The 15,851-nt window shown below is 37.7% G+C and overlaps 1 pseudogene; it reads left to right on the top strand.

The window, feature by feature from the left end:
- The first annotated feature begins 1,554 nt into the window (after positions 1–1,554).
- Positions 1,555–12,969, top strand: LOC150037694 (putative F-box protein PP2-B12; annotated as a pseudogene).
- The last annotated feature ends 2,882 nt before the right edge of the window (positions 12,970–15,851 follow it).

Raw genomic sequence — 15,851 nt, forward strand, 5'->3', positions numbered from 1 at the left:
TTTTCAAACCGAAAGTGATTTTTCCAGAACGTGGTTTCATTAGAGCTGTGTGATTTGTAAAAAAAAAGTTATGTAAATAACATAACAAAAGGAGTAACAAAGTGAGAGTGAGAGATCATTACAAGGGTTTAGAGCGGTGTCGAGAGAGAGCGATAGCATGAGAGAACGAAAGCGTGAGAGAGTGAGAGCGTAGAGAATGAGAGAAGAATTGAAATTGTGTATTAGACTGATATTCATCTGCTTGTACAACTTAATGACAAATGTTCTTTTGCTTTGTAGGATGATAGAAAAGTGTCTACTCATTCGATACGGAGGTGATCCAAAGTTTGTATATTATAGGCGAGCTGACAAGAATCATTTTGCCTATTACGTTGAAGTATGGAGAAATTAAAACTAACATTTATAGGGTTACAAATGTAAGTTCTTTAGAGTTTGATGTTATCATGAGAGTTAAATATAAGCTTGACTATGAAGCCCCTCCACAGTACATACAGAACGATGGTGATGTTCGCTTCCTTCTTTTCTGGGAAGATCTTTCTAGAGTTCAACTATTTGTAATGCTAAAATCAAACCATGACGAAAATTTGAATATGAGTTATGATGATACGGGTGTAGACAAACAACATAAGGAATCATATGAGTTGGATAGAGAAGATGATGATATTCCATTGTCTATGAACATTCAACCATCAATATTATCAATAGACAATGACCGCACTAATCCATGGGGACTTTCACTTTAAATAGTGTCGTATGTATTTTAGGGAGAGGGTACTTAATCGTTGGTTTGTCCAAAGGAAGTTGTACCCTACTTTCCTTCTATTTCGTTATTTTCTTCTTTGGTGGGGTCGGAGGTATGTACTTGTCAACACTCTTCCTTTTACAGGTGGTTTTCCAGATTTCGACCATAACCTACATAAATATAACAAAATGGTGAGCATGTCGAATAAAAAATATGAACAAGGAGATTTTCCAATCACAGAAGGATCATACTAGTGGATCGAGATGCGTGGTGTTAGACTATGCAATAGGCGCTAGCTCCAATAGACATTGTATCTTAGAAAGTGGAGGTTCAATGTCCTCTCCACTCGAATCAAGATCTGGATGTGGAATGATAGTGGGTAAGACAACAGTATCTTGCTTTAGAGGTGAAAGTAGGGTGGGTAAGGTAGAGGTATCGGTGTCTTGAAATGGAAGCAGGGTAGGTGAGGTTTTGTTATCAAGCTCTACAAGTGGGTGAGAAATAGGTGAGGTTATGGTATCGGGCTTACAGGTGGAAGAGGAATGGCTATGGTGGGGGTATTAGGATCCTGAAGTGGAAGTGAAGTACATGAGGTGATTGTATCCGAAGGGAAAAGTGAGGTAGGTGACCAAGGTAATGGTGAGGGTAGGTGACCTGGGTAGAGGCTGGATGGGTGACCGAGGTAAGGATGAAATGGGTAATCGAGGTAGTGGTAGGTGGGTGACCTAGGTAGAGGTTGGATAGGTGATCGGGGTAGGGGTGGTATGGGTGACCTAGGTAGAGGTGGGGTGGGTGACTGAGATAAAGGAGGGATGAGTGACCTAGTGGCATTATTGCCTGTCTGTGGAATGGGTGACCTCATCGCTTCAAACACCATGGAACCCTTCATAGGCTATAATAGAGACATAATAGCTGATAGTTGTGCTTTCATGTCTCTCGTGTCTTCCTTGAGGTTTGATACACGACCATCCAACCTCGATATTGAGCTATTAATACTCTGCAGGTATGAATATATAGAAGGATCAACATTGATTCCCTCCCTATGTCCTGAAACCTCAGGCTCAAGACGCTCCTTATCAAGCTCAAGACGTACGTGGCCCACTAGCACATCATGAAACATATCCTCACTAAGGGCATAAGTGGACTAGTGGATGTTTATGTCATTCTCAGATTCGTTGTCCTTCTATCCACCTTGAGCATCTTCCTACTCATCACCATCCTCACTTTCTAAACTATTGTCCTCATTCAAACTATGCCACCTTCTAAACTACTAGAGTTTCCCGAACCCCCGACATCAAAATGTACTTGTCTTACGACCCCTCTATCCACTGGGGTGTCCCGAAACTTCTTCTCAGCATCGGACATGACAAGACCCTCTTTGATTTTTTTCTATATTAATAGCCCAACCTAATAAGATGGTTAGTGTCAATTTAAAAACCAAATAAATATACTATTGCTAGATTACACTTACATTTTGAGACTAAAAAATGTCTCTCTCTAATACTTTGAATGATACCGAGTGGGAGTATGGCCACCACATAATAATACTCTAGCTTAGATCATTCTTGCCGATCTCACTCTCGCCAGTCTCGCTCTCGCATATATTGCTCTCGTAAATATCGCTCTTGCAAATATCTCTCTTGTAAATCTCGCTCTTACCTTATCTGGCTCTAACTATAGTTTGTCTTCATCCTCAATGAACCAGAACACATCGAACCCAAAATACAAACAAATGTGACCGATTACTAAACCCTAAAACCTACAAAACATGTCGACCAATTCCAACCCAAAACCTAAACAGACACAACATGCACGACGAAGATTAAATTCACTTATCCAAGAGCTCCGAATGTTGGTAGTAGATGGATGTTTTGCAAAGTGAGATTGAGTGATACTTCCACATAAGAAGACCGAGCGACATTTCCACACAAGAGTATCATTACATTTAAAAGGAGAAATTTCATATGGAAGACAAAAAGGGAAGCAATTTTGTAATATGGTATGATGATGGCGTAGCAGAGGATCATTTGAATTTTTTTTTTTTTTTTTTTAAAAGAGGTCATTTGGCATTTTGGGTCATCCACACAAATTTTCCAAAGAAATTGTCAAGTTCTCTTCGCATCGGAATGAGTAATAGCCAACAACTTGTCGCTGACGACTCCATCAATGCCTGCAGATCATCGGGGATTTCTTAGACTTTCTATGCGGTTGCTCAGTCAGATATCGCCTGGGAGAGGTTCATTCCTTCCGATTATGATGTTTTGATCTCTCAAATGAAACCTGATGATCTGACTGTTAGTCCGACCTCGAGTTCCAAGAAGGATTTTTTCTTCTCTCTTTGTGATACTCCGATGCTCATTGATGACTGCAACAAAGTAAGTTCCTGATTCCAACAATTTCTCTAAATTAAAGGTGGCTAACCAGAGTTTTATGAGTAGTTGGTAGATTGGGCATCGACCAATACAATAGGTTCTTCCATCTCCCACTTGCTTAATCATTTACACGATTATGTTTCCTCCATTGTTCTTCCTGAATCCAAGTCCACATAAAGCCCACCTTCTAGATTCTCACACCGAGAATACCAAGGTAGCCTTCTTGATGGTGTCATACTCAACTCGACACTGTCAAGAGGCCGTTCGTGTTGTTCGGGGTGCTCATGACCAAGGCGATCGCTTAGTTCGAGTGCGCGGTGTTCGTGCAGCATAGCGGTCGTGTTGGACGAGCATTTGTGTGTAGTTGTGATCGAGCGTTCGTGATCAAGGAGCTTTTTGATGTTTCTGCAAAAATGTGTTACTCTTGTCCTTGATCATTTGTAAAGCATGTTGTAATTTCTGTATTTTATGCATAACCGTATGTTTTTGTTTGAGATTGTAATTGTAAAGTTCATATACGATTGTAATTGGAATGATCTTTCCGCTGCTCATGGAAATCCTCGTGTTCGATTTCCTTCAATTGGTACTAGAGACAGGTTGTTTTGATATTCCAAATTTCATTTCAGTTTTGAACTTCTTTTACAGTCGTGGTGGGTTTTCTGCATTTGTATTTAATTGATAAGTGCATTTGTGGATGGAGATGATGAATGTTTACGGGTTTAATTGCCTTTGTTTAAATCTTGCTCTAATTAAAAGTGTTAATTTGTAATGGCTCTTATGTTTTTGGGTGTAATTAACATGCTATCGAGTCTGTAATTCAAATAGTTTAAGTTAGTTGAGTCGTTCGTGATGAATTTTCGAAGCATGGAGATGTAGTTCTCAACGAGGAAGGAGACCAAAAGTTGGTCGTATCGTGTAACCTAAGGTAAACGATCGTTGGGATTTATATAAGCGATCGTGTAGATTTTTCTATACGATCGTGTAGTATTTACTAAACGATCGTTTAGCTAATGCTAAATGATGGGGTAAATCGTTTACTCTATCGCGTAGCATTGGTTGCCCGATCGTGTAAGCATTGGAGGTAGACGATCGTAGTGGGAATATTTGATGCTCATCGTTTAGTAAAAGGCGCGTGCTACATGATCGTGTAGTTAGCAAGCCTCATCACTTAGTTACTACCTACACAATCGTGCGGTATACGATACTAAGGTGTTCACTAAGCGATCATTTAGGCGATGGTGCTTTGTCGCATCATAATAGTTTAGAGGATCGCATAAGGCGTGCGTTGTGCGGAGCACGCTAAGCGATCGCGTACCTGGGGCTTCATTGCTTAGTAAAAGGTAAACAATCATTGCTACACGATCATTTAGCTCTGGGAGCGTTGGTAAGCGATAGAGCGAAGTGTTTGTTTTATTGTGTAGACAATCGTGGGGAGTTTGGTACATGATGGTTGGAGACGCGTTGCTTCACCCAAGCGGTTCAAGACCCAGTTCGCCTCTTTGAATCGGAAACTCCTTGTTTTTGTAATAGTTAGCTTTAATTTTGTGGTTTTAAGTCAATTCTACCCGGTTAATCAACATTTGTTTATTATACATATGATGTATGGTGATTATATGCCAAAATGTTTGACATATAGTTTAAAAACCCACCATAGGTTGTGCAATTGTTCATGCATCATGTATTATAAATGTTATAATCTTGCATGAAGAAATTACATGAAAACATGTGCATGCATCATGAAATATAAGAGTTATATTTTGCATGCAATGAGCATTATCATGCATCATCATTTTATTATAAGTGTTATAGTCTAAGGGTGAATGGAAGCATGTTATGCTTGTTTCGTTGCTGTTTTTGTATAAGTGTTATATAAAAGAAGTAGCAATGAATGAACAATGCATTGAGCATGACACTTAGGCTGTTTATAATCATTATGAATACCTTGCATGTTTTAGCTTAGCATTGTGGTTTTGGTTGTTTTCGTTTATAAATGTTATAAAGGAAATTAGAACTAAAATCAATAAGAAAGAGTTGCATGCGAACTTAGGGAGAACTTAAGTTTTTTAAAAAGGGTTTTAAAATTAGATTGAGATAGACGTAAGTTCAAATGGTTCTAAAGAGTTTAGTAACCTAGATTAATCTTTAAAATTGGTTTAATAGGATTAAATTGGTTGGCATAAAAGATTAAATTTGTTTTAAATCTATCTATAATGGGCCTTTTGTCTAAGGCGGGTTCTGACTAGGGTGGAGTTCTTAAGTTGAAGGAAACGGAACACCCCTAACTGGGAACCTACTTGGAAAGGTGAATTAGATATTTTCAACAAGCATGCGACAGTTGGTCAAAGACTTCGTTAAAGAGTTTAATGGATGATGATCAAAAGTTCTTTCAACTATCCAAGGTAAAAGTTACTCTTGGGCAAACCTAAACAGTCACTTAGTTAAAATCCTTAGTCGTGTTTTTTCTAAGTAAACTAAACCCTAGGTTATAAAATACTCAGTGGGAGGAAGAGATGTCTCTGATATGTCTATGATTCCACTCACATTTCTCCCTAAATGTTCACACCGTGAGATTCATGCTTGGCCTCATGGTGCCCTGGAAGCATCCCCCTTTGGATGATGTTTGCACGATTCAATATCAAGGTGGACGAATAAAGTGTTTATAGTAAGTGGGTGAAGGGTGTGTGTCAACACGTCCTATGGTCTCTGTCATTGGTTCACACCGTGAGATCATTCTGTACTCCCTCGTGGCGCCTTGGGAGTGTCCCCCCTTCGAATGGGTTTTGTGCAGTTGGTCAAGATCAAGGTGAACTCCAGAAATGGATAGGGTCGCTTTAGGTTTTTCCCCGATCAGATTTTTTCCCTTCGAATTTGCTGCTTGAGGCAGATCTCTAGGGCCTAAAATGGCGGGTCACACTTACGGGAGATTGTTAAGTAAGTTAATGATCTCTTGGCCAAATCAATAATGGCTAGTCGTTATAGGAGCAAGAGTTGTTCTGGTATTAATGATTGGTTGAGGGCTTCTCAATTCAGAAGAGGGATAATTGAGCTCCCTTCGGCGATTTCTGTCCTAAACCTTTGAAGCGTCATTGTGAAATTAGATGTCTCACGAAGTTCATATTAGTTTTGCTAAAACCTTATTGGATGTTGTTTGTTTTACAACGGGTATTTGCTTAAAACCTAACGTAGGTCAATGTGTCTTTCTTTTCAGTAACTCGTTAGTATTTCTGTTTAGTGCTTTTACTATGACTGTTTACATACAGTGGAAAGAATCGTGTAAAACGTATTTCGTGGCAAATGACCTCGATTTTGTCATGGTTGAGGAATTTCCTCAAGTATCGACCCTTGATGCACCACGAAGTGTTCGCAATGCATATGAGGTGTGGATGAAGGCTAATTCATTGGCCTGACTTCACATTTTGGCTAACATACCTGATGTTATGTCCAAAAGGATTGAGAACATGGTCATTGCACGCGAGATCATGGACTCGTTGCAAGTTATATTTGAATGTAAGTTCTTACTTGTCGAGCACAAAGGGATGGATGACAAAATCAGTAGTGTCAGTTGTTCTGACACTGATCCCACTACTCTCCAAAAGAGGAGGAAAGACAGTAAATCTGATTTATTGGTCTTGAAGACGTGTTTGGTAGAGAATGATGATTTTTCCTGGATCTTAGATTCAGGTGCTACCAATCATGTCAGTTCCTCTCACCAAGGATTCAGCTCCTAGCAAATGTTGCCAAAAGGAGAGATTCCTCTACGAGTCGGTATTAGTGAGGTTGTTTCAGCTATTGCTATAGGCAGCCTAAAGTTATTTATTGACAAGAAACGTTATCTGTTACTGGATAATGTTTTTGTAGTTCCTCAAATTAAGAGAAACTTAATCTCGGTTTCTTGTCTTATTGAACAAGGATACACCATCTCTTTTTCTGAGAATAAAGTGTTTATTTTCAAGAATGGAACGAAAATTGGTTATGGTTCAATAGAAAGTAACTTATATGTACTAAGATCGTTAGTCATAAAAGCCTTGTTTAACACTGAAATGTTCAGTACGACAACAACAGCTAAAAGACCAAAGGTTTCTCCTAAGGAAAACGCCCATCTTTAGAATCTAAGGTTAGGTCACATCAACCTCAATAGGATTGAGAAGTTGGTGAAAAGTGGACTTCTAAAGAGTTTAGAAGAAAACTTCTTGCCGGTATGTGAATCATACCTTGAAGGAATGATGCCCAAATGACCTTTTACTAGAAAAGGTTACAGAGCCAAGGAAGCCTTGGAGCTTGTACATTCAGACCTCTGTGGTCCAATGAATGTTAGAGCTCGGGGTGGGTATGAATATTTCATCTCTTTCATAAATGATTATTCAAGGTATGGGTATCTCTACCTAATGCAACGTAAGTCTGACGCCCTTGATAAGTTCAAGGAGTATAAGGCCGAAGTTGAAAACTTGTTAGGTACAAAGCTAAAAACACTACGATCTGATCGTGGTGGAGAGTATATGAACCTCCAATTCCAGAACTATATGATAAAACATGGGACTGCGTCTCAACTCTCGGCCCCTGGTACACCTCAGCAGAATGGTGTATTAGAAAAGAGAAACAGAACTTTGTTGGACATGGTTCGGTCTATGATGATTTATGCTCATCTTCCAGACTCGTTTTGGGGTTTTGTAGTGGAGACTGCATGCTATATCCTGAACAACATTTCCTCGAAAAGTGTTTCTGGAACACCTTTTGATTTGTAGAGAGATCATAAAGGTAGTTTACGCCAGTTCAAGATTTGGGGTTTTCCAGCATATGTGCTCGTGACTAACCCAAAGAAGTTGGAACCGCGTTTGAAGTTTTGCCTCTTTGTAGGCTACCCCAAGGGAACGAGAGGTGGATACTTCTATGATCCAAGTGAGAACAAAGTGTTTGTTACTACAAATGCTATCTTCTTGGAAGAAGACCACATATGGGATCATAAGCCACGAAGTAAGCTCGTTTACAAGAGATTTCTAGTGAGACTGAGACTGCTGAGGGTTTAACAAGAGTTGTTGAACAAGTCGACAGATCAACAAGAATTGTTGAGGTCGGAACTTCTAGTCAACCAGCTCAAGAGTTAAGACTGCCTCAACATAGTCGGAGGATTATGAACCTACCGGATCACTACATGGGTTTGATTGAAGCCCAAAACATTATTTCGAATGATGGGGTCGAGGATTTGTTGTCTTTTAAGAAAGTAATGGAGGATGTTGACAAAGATGAATAGATTAAAGCCATGAACCAGGAAATTGAGTGTACTTCAATAATGTCTAGGAGCTTGTTGTTCCACTTGATGGGGTAAGATATATTGGATGTTAGTGGATCTATAAGAAAAAGAGAGATGTAGATGGAAAGGTGCTAACCTTTAAGGCTCGACTCGTGGCAAAGGGTTATACCCAGGTTGAGGAAGTTGACTATGAGGAAACTCTCACCTGTTGTCATGCTCCAGTCTATCAAGATTCTCCTGTCTATAGCCACATTTTATGATTATGAAATATGGTAAATGGACGTCAAGACTGCTTTTCTTAATGGTAATCTTGAGGAGACCATCTATATGACTCAACTAGAGGGGTTCATAGTTCCAGATCAAGAGCAAAAAGTTTGTAAGCTTAATAGGCCCATTTATGGGCTGAAACAAGCATCTAAATCATAGAACATTAGATTTGACACTGTGGTCAAGTCATTTGGCTTTGATTAGAATGTTGATGAGCCTTGTGTTTACAAGAAAATCATCAACAACTCAGTAGCTTTCCTGGTACTGTATGTGGATGTTATCCTACTCACTGGGAATGATGTATGGTATTTGACTGACATTAAGAAATGGCTAGCTGCCTAGTTCCAAATGAAAGATTTGGGTGAGGCACAGTATATTCTAGGGATGCAGATCATTCGGGATCATAAGAACAAACGATTAGCCCTATCTCAAGCATTGTACATCGATCAAATATTGATCAGGTACAAGATGTAGGATTCCAAGAGAGGTTTGTTACCTTTCAGGCAAGGAATCGTTTTGTCTAAGGATCAATGTCCTAAGACACCTCAAGAGGTTAAGGAAATGAGACGGATTCCCTATGCTTCAGCTGTAGAAAGCTTGATGTATGCAATGTTGAGTACCCGACCCAACATTTGCTGTATAGTAGAGACTATCAATCGGTATCAGTCCAATCCAAGATTTGATCATTGGACAACGGTTAAGACGATCCTTAAGTATCTTCGGAGAACGAGAGACTACATGCTTATGTATGCAAATAAGGATCTGATCCTTACAGGATACACAGACTCTAACTTTCAGACCGATAGAGATTCTCGTAAATCTACATCGAGGTTAGTTTTCACTCTGAATGGAGGGGTTGTAGTGTGGCGAAGCATCAAGCAAGGATGCATCTCGGACACTACTATGGAAGCTTAATACGTAGCCGCTTGGAAGCAGCTAAGGAGGTTGTTTGGCTAAAGAAATTCCTTTCAGATTTGGAAGTTGTTCCAAATATGGATTTGCCTATCACATTTTTTTTGTGATAACAGTGGGGCTGTGGAAAATTCAAAAGAGCCTCGGAGTCATCGTCGGGGTAAGCATATTGAATAGAAATACCACTTGATTAGGGAGATTGTGCATCGTGGTGATATGATAGTCACAAAGATCGCGTCCGAGCACAACGTTGCTTATCCTTTTACAAAGGTTCTCACGGCTAAAGTGTTCGAGGGTCACCTGGAGAGTCTGGGTCTGCAGCACATGCGACATCTTGTTTAAGGCAAGTGGGAGATGATACTGGGGTATGCCCTAGTTTATTGTATATTTACATGTTTTATATTGTATTGTACATTAGTCTCCCGAGGCATTAGAACAAGTGAGAGATTGTTGGGATTGGTGTCCTAATTCTTCTGGAGTCTCGTTGTTTGTGATGATACACATTGTTTTATGAATAAAAATAATTATTATTTCATTCTGGCATTTACTCATATCCAATAAACAAAGCTCTATGGTTATCTTATGTAAACTTAAGCATGTATATGTGATATATAAGTGGATCATGCCTTAAGTGATAACCTAAATAGGTATATAGTATAAGGATTAAGGTGGGATACCTGATCCTGGTGACACTATGGATACGATCTGCTTTGTAGAGGTTTACAAATGTTGTAAACTACTACAGATGGTAGATCCTGACCATTCATGTGGAGACATGCGAAGGAGGGTGTCCTATACAAAGAGTTTGTATAAGATCGGACCACAAGATGATTAGACTCTATATATAACGCCGTTGATACTAGAGACTTACATCTCACCTAAATGACCATTGGTGACACGACCTCAATCTTGAGTGTTTTGGGAACTCTTGCCTTTGAGGGCAGTCATTTGATTAGTATGGGTGAGAGTGGCTAGATTGTCAATTCAACATACCTACCTTTTTGGGGACTTGTCTGATTTGGGAGCTGGGAACTCAATACACAAGATGGAATTCACTCTTTTCCAGAAGCAAGGAAAAGTAGAGAGATTTCTCCCTTAAGGGCTGATTTCGGGGCTTGAACATAGTGGTCACAACTTCTCTTTGGAAGAGATGACTCAGTCCTAGTAGGACTATGACTTATGTTCATTAGAGGGATTAATGGTACTTAAGGAATCAGATGTAACTATAGGGGCATAACGGTTATTGGCCGAGCTGTACTTACGAACGATCTATGAAGGGTTATTGCACTGTTAATTGGTTAAGATGGACACATAATATATCTGTAGTAAGAAAAGTTCAGTTGTCGGTCTTTAGTGGAGTGTCTGGAAGTTAACAGATGGTGGATCCCGTGTACTAAAGAGTTTAGTCAGTTATTCACGTACTGTTAGAACTTTGAGCTACAGGTCCATAAGGTTCCCTTGGTAGCTCAATGGATTCAGTTGAGGATCAGTTCTTGGTGTTGGTTTGAAATGTTCAAATTGATAAGAGGTATTTTAATTATATATGATATAATCGGTATGGTGTATAAGATACATGAAGTGGAGGATTAATGTAAATGAGATTTACATTAAGTACCATAGAATAAAAGAAGAGCTATGGTTTATATGTTTCATGAGATGAAATATTAAAACTATAGGTTATAAATATAGTATGATAAGTTGGTTATCATTTATATTTATAATAACATTAATTATTGGATAATTATCTCTTTTTCTCTAATAACTAATTGAGTGGGAGGCTCTTGGTGGTTTCATGGTAACCATGAGATAAAAGAAAAAATGTTTTCCTAATTTTAGTAAGGTTGAGAAATTGTGAATTTGAGATTTCCAATTTCGGAAGATTCTCAAAGGAAGTTTTTAAGTAAATATGATTTACTAAGTGACAGCTTGGAGTTAGCTAATCGATTGTGTAGTGTTAGTAGGCGACAGACACTTAGCTAAACGATGAGCTAAACGATCGCATAACTTTTGCTCGACAATCGCTTAGCTTTTCCTAAATGATTGGGCATCGACCTATACGATAGGTTCTTCCATCTCCCACTTGCTCAAATGTTTACACAATTGTGTTTCCTTCATTGTTCTACCTCAAACCAAGTTCACACAGAACCTACCCTTTGGATTCTCACATCGAGAATACCAAGGTAGCCTTCTTGGTGGTGTCATACTCAACTCGACACTGTCGAGGTTCTATGGAGGTCATTCGTGTTGTTCGGGGTGTTCGTGACCAAGGCGATCGCTTAATTCGAGTACGTGGTGTTCGTACAACGTAGCGGTCATATTGGACGAGCGTTCGTGTGTAGCTGTAATCGAGCGTTCATTATCCTTGATCATTTGTATAGCATGCTGTAATTTTTGTATTTTATGCATAACCATATCTTTCTGTTTGAGATTGTAATTATAAAGTTCATATACGATTGTAATTTGGAATGTTCTTTCTGTTGCTCATGGAAATTCTCGTGTTCGATTTCTTCAGAAAGACCATTGCAGAGGCTTTTAGGGTCAGAAGGTTTATGTATAGCGTGCCATTCTAAACCGTAGGACCAAACTCAAGGCACTCCAACACACACATGGGAGAATATTATTTGATTGTATGCACACTTATACCAATCTTATTCACAAAAGATTTGAAGTCCACTGGTTTATATCATATACATTTTTGTCACTTGTTGAATCATCAGTGGAGTTATTTTGCACTCTCCTTTTGTAAATTGACTAGGTTCTTCAACATTTCGTATGTGGCAGAGCTTGTCATTAGAAAAATGGAGTGGTAAGAAATGCATAATGCTTGGAGCAAGGGACTTGTCGATTGATGGTAGTGATACACTTTCCTATTGGAAATGGGAACCTCATCAGGGGTCAAGGTTTTAAATTTACTCAATGCTTAAATACCATTTTATATTTTGATTTTCCCCTTTCAATTAGTCAATAAAACACTTTACCTTTTAATATGGGATTGAGGAACAGGTTTGGAGAGGTAGCCGTGCTACTTGACATGTGGTTGCTTGAAATATGTGAAAAGATAAGTTGCAAAATGTTGTCTCCTGCAATAACATACTCTGCTTACTTTGTATTTATGTTGCAGAAACATAAATCTTATGGATTGAAATCTTATCCTATGGATGTCGTGTTGGGAGTTGTTGACAATGAACGTTATATTAAGAGTTTTTTTTTTTTTTTTTTTACCCGTACTTGGATAACTTGTCACTTCATCAACTCAGCTTGACCATGAGTTTGCAATATTGTTCGAGTAGCCAAGCATGAGATCTGATGGTTGGTTTGAAATTGAGTTAGAAAAGTTTCAAAATGATGGGAAGGATGATGAAGTTGAGGTCATTCTTAGGGAGGTTTATGGTAGTTCTGCTAAGAGTATGTTGGGTGTTACGCCCTAAAACTCGTAGATAGAAAGTGTAATTAATTGATAATCATCAACAAAGAGTTATCAATGTTATTTCATCAATAAAGAGCTATCGATGTTATTTCAATAAATGTTATTGATTGTGCTGTATTCTATATTGTCTTAATAACCCCAAATCTAATAAATTAACATTCTAGGTTGTCTTATGAGTCTTGAACAGTATGTGGAGATATATAGGGATCAATATTCAAGATATAACCTAAAAAGTTTATAATATAAGGATAAGGCTTAGGGATGGCAACAGGGTCGGGCCAGGCCGGGCATGCACTCCCCATCCCCGTCCCTGTGGGGATTTTTAATCCCCATCCCCTCCCCATTCCCCATTTTAGGGAGTTGGGGTTAGGGTTGGGGAATCCTCGTTCGGGCATTCGGGTCCCCGCAGGAAAAAATCCCCACTTTCTATTTTATTATTTTATTATTTTTATTATTTTTATTATTTAAAATTAGCTAAATTTAATATATATTGAAATTTTAAATTTTAAATTTTATATAGAAAATTAGTATTATTATTACATCTAGTTGTTTAAATTAAACCTTACATGTTTTTTTTTATTATAAATTAATAAAAATAAATAAATTTATTATATTAGACTTTTAAAATTAAAAAAAGAAAAAAAAACTAAAACATATTATTTTAATATATTATTATTATTATTATTACTATTATTAGGTGTGTATATATATATTGACAATTAAAAAAAACCGGGGCAGGGATGGGGACCCGATTTAAATTTTCGGTTTTACCCCCATCCTCGGTCAAACCGGGGATTTTCAGCCCCGATCGGGTCGAGGACACGACCTCGTGGGGAATTTTGCCATCCCTAATAAGGTTAGGCACCTTATCCTGGTAACACTATAGATACGACCTATTGAAGTTGATGCCCTAAATCTCGTAGGGTCTTATAGTTTATAAGTGTTTTTTAAAAAATTCATTGTGTATTCAATAAAATATATGATATTTTATTCCATATTTTAGTTGCATTAACCACACACCAATAAACTGACATCTAAGATTATTTTGTAGCTTTAACATGTATGTAAAGACATACGGGTGGATCATGTTTAAGTGATAACATAAATGGTCAGTAGTATACGGATAAGGTTGGGTATCTTATCCTGGTGACACTACGAGTATGACCTGCTTTGTGGGTATTACAATTGTTATAAAGTGCTACAAATGATCATATCCTGATCATTCATGTATAGACATGTGAGCGGGGATATTCTATACAAAGAAGTTTCTATGAATCCTGAGTGAGATTTGAACTACCATTTTGGAGATATATGTGATTGGGGAGTTGGGAACACAACTACACAAAAAGGAATTCACTTCTTCCCCGAGGTCAGGGTAAGTAAATAAATTGCTCTCTTAAGGGCTGATTTCGGGCTTGAACAATATAGTGACACACCCTCTCTTGGCTCAAGAGGAATTTATGAATGAGTAATATAACATGCAACGGAAGAATTCAACATCAATAAGCACTTAAACTACATTTAATTTGAGTTTTAAACATGCTATTTATATGACATTCATAAAAGGGTTTGAAACATATATTACATTTGAAGATCTCTTCCACGAATTTAGCAGAATTTCACCAAGATTGAGCTTGAGTCTTTAAGAAAACCACCACCAAGATCTTCTCCACTATGTTCAAGAAGGAATGTGTGGTGGAAACACTCAAACCAAGCTGAATTGTGAATGAACTAGTGAGGGTTGAGTAGGGTTTTCAGATCTTTTTTTCACTTCAATAAGTAAAACTCAGAATACTCTTCTTTCTGCATGGAGCTTTTATATATACATATAAATCATGCAAACCAATAGGGCTGCATGGATGGCACCACCTACATGATGATTATTGCATAAATCAATTGGAATTTCGTGAGATTCCATTAAATTGTAGTTAATGGATTTTTCCTAAAATTGGAAAAATCCACTAACTTAAAAACTAATTTAAAAAGAAAAAATGATTTTAAATAAAATCATTTTTATTTTAAATTAGTTTAAATTAATTCAAAATAATTAATATAAATTAAAACTAATTTTAATTTTAATTAAACTTTTTAATTAAAAGAATATTAATTTAATATCTTAATATTAAATTAATAGGACACGAATTTCACCAATATAATTCAAATTCATATTTAAATCATAATTCAAATATTAATTGATTCTCCAAGAAATAGCCAAATATTTCAATACAACTGGATTAAAATCCATAAACAAGAGAGTTTGAACAATGTTTTATCAAGAACAAGTCTCACAACTAAACTAAGAGGGGAAAGCAATCAAACCCAAGCTAGAATACTAAAGCAATCAAACCCAAGCTAGAATACTTAGCTTAGCCACTAATTATCCTTCAAAATGACAATAATCAAGCTCGAAGATGATAAAATGGCAAGGAATTAGTGTTCTTGGTAGAGAGGAGAAGAAAACAAGTGAAAAAGTGGAAGAACGGCATGATAACATATGTTTCGAACAGAAAACGCAATATAAAGCAGCTGTCACAACATTGCAACGTTGCACAAGCCAATGCGCGCACTTCCGTTTGGTGTTCATAACATTGCAACGACGCTCTATTTCTACGCAAAATATGAAGCTTCTGTCCCCTAGCGTTGCACAATGCTCCGGCTGAGGGCATTGTGGTGATTATTCGACCTTCTTTCCCTTTTGTGTAATTTAGCTCCCAACTTGGCCGTTTTATCATCTTTTTGCATCGAATGCTTCATTCAACCTCTTGTATACATTAAATAGCCTAACGATCCCATATTAATGAGAGGAAGATAGCATATTTTCAATGCTATCATCGAGCATATATAATTCTGTATATCTGTAATTTTAGGCATCTAAAGATTCTT

Source organism: Benincasa hispida, chromosome 2, assembly GCF_027475165.1.
Source record: "Benincasa hispida cultivar pf3 chromosome 2, pf3_genome.v1.1, whole genome shotgun sequence".
NCBI lineage: Eukaryota > Viridiplantae > Streptophyta > Magnoliopsida > Cucurbitales > Cucurbitaceae > Benincasa > Benincasa hispida.